At 34.6% G+C, this 10,000-nt stretch overlaps 1 protein-coding gene across 3 annotated transcripts in view; it reads right to left on the reverse strand.

The window, feature by feature from the left end:
* The window catches only part of LOC115216729 (5-hydroxytryptamine receptor 1B-like), a 347,847-nt gene that overhangs the window by 46,233 nt on the left and 291,614 nt on the right, over nucleotides 1-10,000 (reverse strand). For all 3 annotated transcript variants that reach the window (XM_036506275.1, XM_036506276.1, XM_029786268.2), the window contains one exon: nucleotides 981-1,090. The gene's annotated coding sequence lies outside the window, so the exon portion shown is untranslated. The remainder of the gene's footprint in view (nucleotides 1-980; nucleotides 1,091-10,000) is intronic.

The raw sequence follows: 10,000 nt of genomic DNA on the forward strand, positions 1-10,000 counted from the left end.
CGCATACACATATTCACACATGCACGCACACATGCACGCACACACACACACACACACAACACACACACACACACACACACACACACACACACACACACACACACATATATATATATCGAATATATTCTAGAAAGAACTAGCAGGTGACATATGTGGTATCATAGAGAGTATTGAATTAATAATTCAAACATGATTGTAGATTTGTTACATCAATGGATTTCTTATAGCAAAATGTAGATAAAGGAAGTCTCTGAATTATAAATTCCATGCTCTACAATCTAAGATGATACCACATATGGTGCCTGTTTATAACTGTGCTTATGTTTGTATATGTGCGCATATGTATGTATGTATATTTATATTATATATATATATATATATATAATATAATAAATATTAGGGAATAAATCCAAATTTACAGGAGGAAAATCAGATTTAGGACTGAATCCAATTTTATAGTAAAAAAATTATATAATATTAATTAGAGACAAAACCACTATTATGCAAATCAAACAAAGAAAGACTTAATCCAATACATAAAAAATTTATATAAATTAATTAAAAAAGTTATCCACTGCAATTGTTTCTTGTCACTTCTAAGGACATTCATCAGGTGGTTTTCAGACCTTCTATTCAATTTTAAATTATTTAATTATTTCATATTTAAAATGAATAGAAGGTTGAAAACCACCTGATGAATGTCCTTAGAAGTGACAAGAAACAATTGTAGTGGATAACTTAATTTTATTTAATTTATATAAATTTTTTATGTATTGTGTTAAGTCTTTCTTTGTTTGATTTGCATAATAGGGGTTTTGTCTCTAATTAATATTATATATATATATATTATATATAGATATATAAATATATATATATATTATATATATTATATATATATATATGAAGACAGATACAGAGAGACAGACAGACAGACAAACGGACGGATGGATGTATAACTACATTCATACTTATAGACTCACCTACAAATGATTTGCATCCTGTCCAACCAGAATATATCAATTTTCTTCCTTACTTTCTGGTACAATGAACATCAAATTGTCAATATGTAGTAGGATCTTCAGGGTGGTTGCTACAAGAATACACAAAACAATACACTGTATATTAATGCATGGCACAATACGTAGAAGACAAACGAATGATGTATGGTATTTCTAAAACGGTCGCATTTATTTGCATGATATTCTTCTTTATGACTTGTTTATCATCATATGAAAATACTTACTCACTATCACAATTGTGGGCATATAATACAGCTTGAACGATATTGCGCAAACTATTAATTCTCATGATTGTAGTAACTCGAGGAATATTTAAACGATATTCCTCACATGTGAAGTTATTACCTGCAGTACTCGCCTTATTACTTGGCTTCTTTTGGATTTAGTAGGGATTATTGAGAACATCATTCATTCAAATCAGAACATGTACATGTAAATTCAGCAATCAGTCGTATCAATATTACTTATTGTGATATAGCTGTACATTTATACGTCATCAGCACATGCATATTTCTTTATTGTACCTATTTACTTAAGCACACAATCCAATTAACGTGAATCAATTAACCGCGGAGAGCAGTAATGATCTTAGCATCAGAACACTAGTTTTTAGCCAGTTGGTGTAACCATTGATTTGACGTGTTTTATAAGTAGATGTAATGTCTCTAGATATTCATATTGATTTAGAAATCGGTCGAACTTGCTCACATTCTTTGCCAAGCCACGGATAAACTGAGATTGAGAGATTAAGTTTAAATATCATCTATTAGAATATTTATCGAAGGGATTTTGAATCTACGATAGGTCCTTCGATGGTGCTTTCATGACGGAACTTGGCATTTTTATCAGTAATATGCCAACTGTTTGGACAGTAACGTATACCAGATTACGAAAACTAGGTATTGGTTGATATATTTTTGGCTAGAGTTTCGGATAACATTACATATGATATGACATATTTAATGGAATGACTGTCTTCTGGAACGTTAGAGAAATCAATAATTTTTTTTTCGTGGAATTCAGAAATTTTCTGGATAATCCACTTCAATACAAATCGTTTTCCAACGCTCACGCTGCTACTAAAATGCGTAATACTATTAGCCATAATGGTTATCAGACTACTACTACTACTACTACTACTACTATACTACTACTACTACTACTACTACTACTACTGCTGCTGCTGCTGCTGCTGCTGCTGATGATGATGATGATGATGATGATGTTCCATGTAGTTATATATTTATGCATTGTGTATGTATGTATATATGTATGTATGTATGTATATATATATATATATATATATATATATATATATATATATATACGTATATATGTATATATATATATATACATATATTTATGTATATATGTGTGTGTTTATATATATATATATATATATATGCATACGCACATTAAAATACGCACACACATATCTATATATAAATTGATAGATAGACGGCAAGTATATGCACATATATGAACATCTATACACATACATTTACATATATGTCATATTCTTATTTACGTAATTGACAAATCTTTCTATGAAAATGTTTTTGAAAATTGTAGAGTAAAACATACGCAGTAATTAAACCGATATATGATGATAGGTAATAATATACGGTGGACTACTGCATAGTTTTAATGATGGTTCTCCACGCATGTTTCCACTTAAACATTTCACAAGTTGTGTTTGAGTGCAGCCAAATGCACCTCTTAGCACTTTTTGGGTAATTGGTATTTAGAACATAAGCATATATTAGTATACAAAACGTCACCTAATTTATACTCGATGAAATGCAATCGACTGTGAAATCAGCATGCCAGTTTTGAATGATGACTATGTCACCAAACCTCTTCGTGATTTTGTGGTACGTGACCCTACTTCGAACAGTGAGTTGAACACTGAAACACTAAAAATTCTTATCGAAGTCTTCAGAAGCAAAGGTGTGAAGAACCTGAAATCGAAATCGATCCTTATTCACATCTTCGGACATGTACGAGGGTGGTCAGTGTCCCAATCAACCGATAACCTGACGCTCTTCGACTTCCACCTGTTAGGTTGGCTGAAGGGAGGTGTTCAAGGACCACTGATTGATGGTGCAGATGAGGGTGATTCATTTGGCAAAGCGACTATGATAGTGCAAACCTCGAAATCAATAGTTAAGTTCAACGATGGCCCAAATTACCCTTATGAAGGAGACTATGTTGAATGGAACCGTTCTTTAGCGGCATCATAGTTACTCAACCAACATGTGAAAATTGAATTTCCGTGCCATTTATTGTAACAGTTAGGTGCACCTGTACATTACTTTTGGCACAGCCCTCGTAAGTTTATATATGCCATGATCAATAGCTATTTATAAGCGTTATCCAGTAATTTTTTTCTTTAAAATTTGGGTTTATATATTTCGAAAGTCTCTTGAGGAGATACTTTATTATGCAGAATTAGATGCAAATATGATGCTGAGTTTAGATAACGTTTCCTAATTTGCATGACGCAAAAGAAAAGTTAGAAATGTCAAAATGTTTCAATATTCGAAATTGACAGGTTGTGAACGAACTTAATAAAGTAAGAGGAAATCTCCCAGAGAAATGCATATAAAATTTTAATTCGATCCCCCATGGGCATCAGGTCACTTCCATGGAAATTATAATGTTATGGCACTTCGCTTTCTCGTAATATCAAGAAACATTTGTGTCATTTAACCAATATCCACCATTTGAGAATTAAATATAGAGAAAATCTAACACTACATGCTTAAGGGAAAATAAAAGGTTTACATCTATTAGAGTTGTTATCTGAAGCCAAAAATGAAAGCCCAAAAAGCTAAAGTATGCAGCCTGGGTTTAAAATGAGATAAAAAATTTAGTTTCACTTCCTACTCCTCCTCTCCACCCTCGGCTCCTTCTCCCCTTCTTCCTCTTCTTCTCTGTCTTCTTCATTCTCTTCCTCTTGTACTTTTTTTATTATTACTACTATCATCATCATCATCATTATTATTATTATTATTATTATTATATTATTATTATTATTATTATTATTATTATTATTGATCTTGCTACTGTAGTTATTACAACTATTACTACTACTAATACTAATACTAATACTACCACCAACACTACTACTATGACGACGGCAACGGCGACAAACACGATGCCGACGCTAGTGCATGCAAATTAAGTTAGCAGGTATTTTATCTTAAGGTTTGATGACACCAGATCTCAAATCGCATGAATCTCCCTTTGGATTCTTATAGAATATAAGTTGATACTTTTTCTGCAGGTGGAAAAAGCGTCTTTTACTTTCATCCTCTTTCAGTCTTCTAGGTAGCATTTGGGTGGTGCACCATATGCTCCAATTACCGCAGTGGAACAAAACGTTGTATCAGTCCTCCATAGTCTTCTAAGTCCTCTGTTTAAATCCTGGTATTTTTCAATAGTTTCAGCTTCTTTGGTATCTACACAGACATCAAAGGGAATTGCAAAGTTTATGACCTTACACTGTTTATTTTCTATCCTCTAATAACACAATAGCATGGTCAATCCTTATAGGGACGTCCCCAGTATCTTGTAATTGCAATTTTCTATCACAGCCTCTAAGTGTTCATACTTGTCTGTTATTTGAAATCCAGATATTCGGCTAACCTCCTGATGTACTCTTTTGCCTAATCGGTCACGCGTCAGATTTTGATCCTTTTGCGTGAACATACTGCATCCACTAAAAAGGTGCTTTGCAGCAGATACTAGATTTGCCGATTGGATTTTGTTGATCTTTGTCTTCATCAAATTTGTTCTGATTTCTTGTTCCTGAACGGCTAAAATTTGCGTGGGATATTGATGTCAGTCTTCCCGTAATCTTTCCATTTAACAACTAGATTTTTCTTTCTTACTCGTACCACATTTGATATTCTACTATCTACATATACCCGATCAGCATACCCCTTGATTTATTTCTACATCTGTTTGATCATCCTTATCACTATCATCATCATCATCACCATTATCATTATCTTCATCGTTGTCACCATCACCTTCCTCATCTCATCATATAATCATCCTTATCTTCATCACCCTACATTCATAATTGTTGGCAGCAGATGCCGCATCCCCTTAGTTGTCGTTATTCCTATTGCCAATGTCCTCAAATAAAAGACGATTAGATGTTTGCTTTGGTTCGGTATGAAGCAAAATTCTAACAATAATTTTCAACTTCAAATACTTGCTCAAGAGATATTTAATTTCTTTTTATTTTGTAATTAGGACTAACAAAGTAAAAACAGAAATTCCATTTATTTTCCAATCGTAATATGAAGAAATCAATGCCAATTATGATTGCTGAGTATTACCAAGTACGGACATAAATTTTGTTCGAAAGTGAAACTCCTTTTCATATGATAATCGGTTGAATGAGAAGCTTGAGTGAATATATTGAATATTGTTTCACTGAATCAACACAAAATCATTCAGAAATTAAAGTTTGTTCATTTAGTTTGAATGGAAACTGATTTTAGCGCTCGGGTATCCAGTTGTTATTCATTCAAACGAATATAAATTTCAAACTGAATAGCAAAATATTAAAGCACACCAGTGAATCATTTTAATAATTCAAAATCCAACATTAGTTGATTTGTTTTAAATTTCTAATTACCCTTTCTGATAAATATCGGTGCACAATTAATATAGAGTAGTTATTTAGGTTTTTCATATATATATATGCATATATATATATATATATATATATATATATATATATTATATATATATATATATATATATGTATATATATATATATATAATATATATATATATAATATATATATATATATATATATATATATATATATATATATATATATATATATATATATATATATATATGCATATATGTATGCATGAATGCATATACATATGTGTGTATGTGCGTATGTGTGCGAGTCTGTGTCTATGTGTGGTGTGTGGGTGTATCTTGTAATGTAAATTACCTGCAAATTCATATCCTAGGGAAAGAGATCTTCAAGGGAGAAATTTTTGTAGTCATTTTACTGAATTTTATAAAATTATTATGATTATAGCAACCGTCATCACCAACATTTCCCCCGGGAAGACAATCACCACCATCACAACCACTGCCACCAAACCACCATCATCACCATCATCATCGTCATCGTCGTCGTCATCGTCTTCGTTAACATCATAACTGTCATAATCTTAAATCATTAGTGTTGAAGTAATACGTTATGCTAATTGTTCCAGAACTTTACCTTGAGATGCCACGCAAATCAACTTTGATTTTCATCATATCTCACGTCGACAATAAAAGGCAGAAATAAATCATAGACTGGCGGCAATATAATCGACCGCATTTTCTTCACACAAATACCCAAAATTCTGGCCTAGTTCTTGTGCAATAAATGTTTGTTCTAGATGAAGTGCTGTACTACTCTACGCTTTGGCGCAGGGGCCGTTTGTGCACTAGAAAAACACATGAGAGAGTTGTCTGTATGCCTATAGACTAGAACATGAAATGTTGCTGTGAGTGAAATTATGCCTATTGCTAATTAATCATGCATTTATCCATATGTAGTAGAATCCAATGCATTTTGTAAACATGCATGAAAATTATTGAACGTTAAATGAAAAGGACTTCTTTTTTTAACACTTGCATACTGCTAAATTTATCGATCCCATTGCGACAATCCTAATGATACCATTAGCGCATATGACTTCTTTTTATCTATCGTGTATACTTAATTCGTTGTGAAATTATAGTTGCTCCTTTGTCTTCTTCACAGGGTTATTCTTATATAAAATTATATGATTGATTAATATTATACCCCGAAAATAAAACATCAACTTCTGTATATAGAATCTCAAATGAAATTGAATTTGAAGAAGATGTCCAGTGACGTAATATTTGAAAGTTTGGTAAGCCGAGAGATTTTGTTTTGTAGTGAAATCACACCTAGATATCTGAGTGGTATGATTGACATTTATTAGGTTGTACAATTTGGTGTAAATTTTATTTTCTCCATGACATGATGTGTTTGCCTTTCAAAACTCTTCGTCTGATTACCGTGTTGCCATAACAAAACCGTTGTGGAGGCGCGTGTCTTAGTGGTTAGGGTGTTGCACTCTTGATCGTAGGATTGTGGTTCTGATTCCTGGACCGAGCGATGCATTGTTTTCTTGGGCAAAACAATCTATTTTATGTTGCTCCAGTCAACTTAGGTGGTAAACATGTGATTTCCTGACAAATGCACTGTCATCATCAAGGTCACACCCTGTTTACATGTGGGAAAACTTTCTTTAAATCTATCTGTACATCTTGAAAATGGCCAGCGTGTATATTTCACAGAAGACAATGTTCGAAATTAACCAGAAATCACTTTGACAGCTTTCCTCAAATTATGGCAATGTAATCTGTTTACCCAAACACTGTTGTATGTAGAAGTCTCCGCAAACATTAGATGGAACAGACGAAAGCAAGTCGCACGTGTTGAGGGCTGGCAAGGAGATGCTGTTTTCAGAAGTGGGGCCAATGTGCGGGTATACAATGTCCTAATCAGCATGAGTGCTTCTTTCTGCATCTACTGCTGCACACTGTCAGAATTCACAGGCTTTCGAATTACTGGAGGACGATGCTCACTGGGACCAGACACTGGAGGAGGCAGTAGTCAGACCAGTACTAAGTCAACTGCGCAACCCATTTTCTATCATGTTGATTACATGTGGATTGCATGAACCTCTCAAGCTTTCGGTGACCCACAAAACCAGCATGGCAGAAGAAATCCTACACAGGTTTCACATGCAAACCTCATCAGAAATTACCGAGTTAAATAACGCCATTTACAATGAGGCATTACTTGACCTACACAGTCGAGTGCAAAATATGGGAGGTGAAGGCCATTTCACATTTGGTCTACTTCAACCGGAGCAGGCTGTAAACAATCTCGGATTTGAGTACTTGCGTGATATCAACAGTCACATCGAGTAAATGACGGTGTATATAGCTGATAAATAACAGACCGATTGAGGACCAACTGGGTTGTTATAACACCACTATTTCGAGCACTGAAAATGAAAGAGGAGGTCCTTTCTTTCTAGATGCTCCAGGTGGAACTGGCAAAACATTTGTCATCAACCTTCTGCACCAAATGAAAGACGTAGCCATAGCAGTGGCGTCAAGTGGAATAGCTAAAACTCTGCTAAGTGGTGACCAAATTGTTCATTCCTGTTTCAAACTCCCATCAGTTGTGGTTGTATAAAAGGTAAACTTCTTGGTGAATGCAAGTTGATCATCTGGGATGAAGCAACAATGAGCCATAAGGTTTCCTCTGAAGCTCTTGACATGGCCCTTCAAGATCTGAGACACAACACTACGCTCATGGGAGGTGTGACACACTTGCTTGCAGGAGTTTTAGACAAACCTTTCCCGTGGTTCCAAAGGGGACAAGAGCTGAGGAAGTAAATGCTAGCATAAAGTAGTCCTACCTATGGAGCAATGTGCAAAAGTTAAGACTCACAACCAGCATGAGAGTGCACCTCATTGGTTATGATGCAGCCAGAACCGTCTAAAAGCATCTTTTGGACGTCGGTAATGACACTTCGGTTGGCGAGAAGGATGGCAGGGCAAGCTTGCTTTTGGACATATGGTATCTTATTTAGAGGAGGTAATGAATAAGATGTTTCCTAACCTGCGGAATCAGTTTACAGACTGCAACTGGCTGAAAACCCGTGCCATTTTAGCTCCAAAGAATGTGGCAGTTTGCTCATTTGAACTTTAAGCTTCTGGAACTGTTGCCAGGTGAGCGTCACATCTACAATTCCATTGACGCTGTACTCAACACATATGAAGCAGTGAATTATCCAGATGAAGTCTTGAATAGTCTACCACCACCTGGCCTCCGCACTTTACAACTTACACTTCAAGATTGGTGCACCAGTTATGCCGCTCCGAAACCTCAATCCACCAAAGCTTTGCAATGACACACAACATATAATACAGAAGATGATTCCAAGTATTGGAGACAACAATTTTGACCGGCACATCAAGCAGTGAGCCTGTATTCATTCCTAGAATTGCACTTCTTCCCTCGGATATGCCTTTCCGTGCAAGCGTCTTCAATTCCCGTTGAAACTGAGCATCGCAATGAGCATTAACAAGGCCCAGGGTCAGTCCTTGAACGTGGTAGGTCTGAATCTTGCGGAACCAATTTCCTCCCATGTCCAACTTTATGTGGTATGCCCAAACCAAAGATGTTTATAAAGAACATCCGCAAACTTAATATGATTCAGGTATTTATTATTTAACTGTAAGTGTTGTAAATGTATTGATAATCTCCATGTTATTTTATTTTTAAATCTACATGCAAATTTATTTGAATGTCTACAGTAAAACTAAATGTCAGTCTGTTTCTATATTCATTGTAAATCTATTTCAACACTAGCGCCCCTGAGGATAATATTCTCTGGGAACGCATTAAAGCCTCTTTCGGGGCTACATTATTTGATTTCTTACTATCGGGTAACTAATTTCATGTTTATTCATAACTTAATGGGAATTCCCAAAAACAAGATCGTATGTAAGACAGTTCGGTATTTCCTGTAAATGCACAAAAGCCGTTTTAAGGGCTACATATTTTTATTGTTGTTATTGGATTAGCGAAACAATTATGAGAACGATACCAAGGGATAAACCCCACTTTTCCGGGAATTACCGGGTACGTCAGCTAGTATATACAATTATATATATATAATATATATATATATATATATATATATACAATGCCTTCTTTTTTGTGCAGATGAAAGTCTCCGTTTACATCGTTTCTCCTCATTCCTAAGCCACCAAATATTACAAGAATTGCTCTTGTTCTCAACCATCACATTAGTGTTATTAACCTGAGGCCTGTATATTTTGATTACTTTTGAATACTTATCAGATAGCCCTTCATAACGATATCTTGGGTGCAGTT

Source organism: Octopus sinensis, linkage group LG10, assembly GCF_006345805.1.
Source record: "Octopus sinensis linkage group LG10, ASM634580v1, whole genome shotgun sequence".
In the NCBI taxonomy this organism is placed as follows: Eukaryota; Metazoa; Mollusca; class Cephalopoda; order Octopoda; family Octopodidae; genus Octopus; species Octopus sinensis.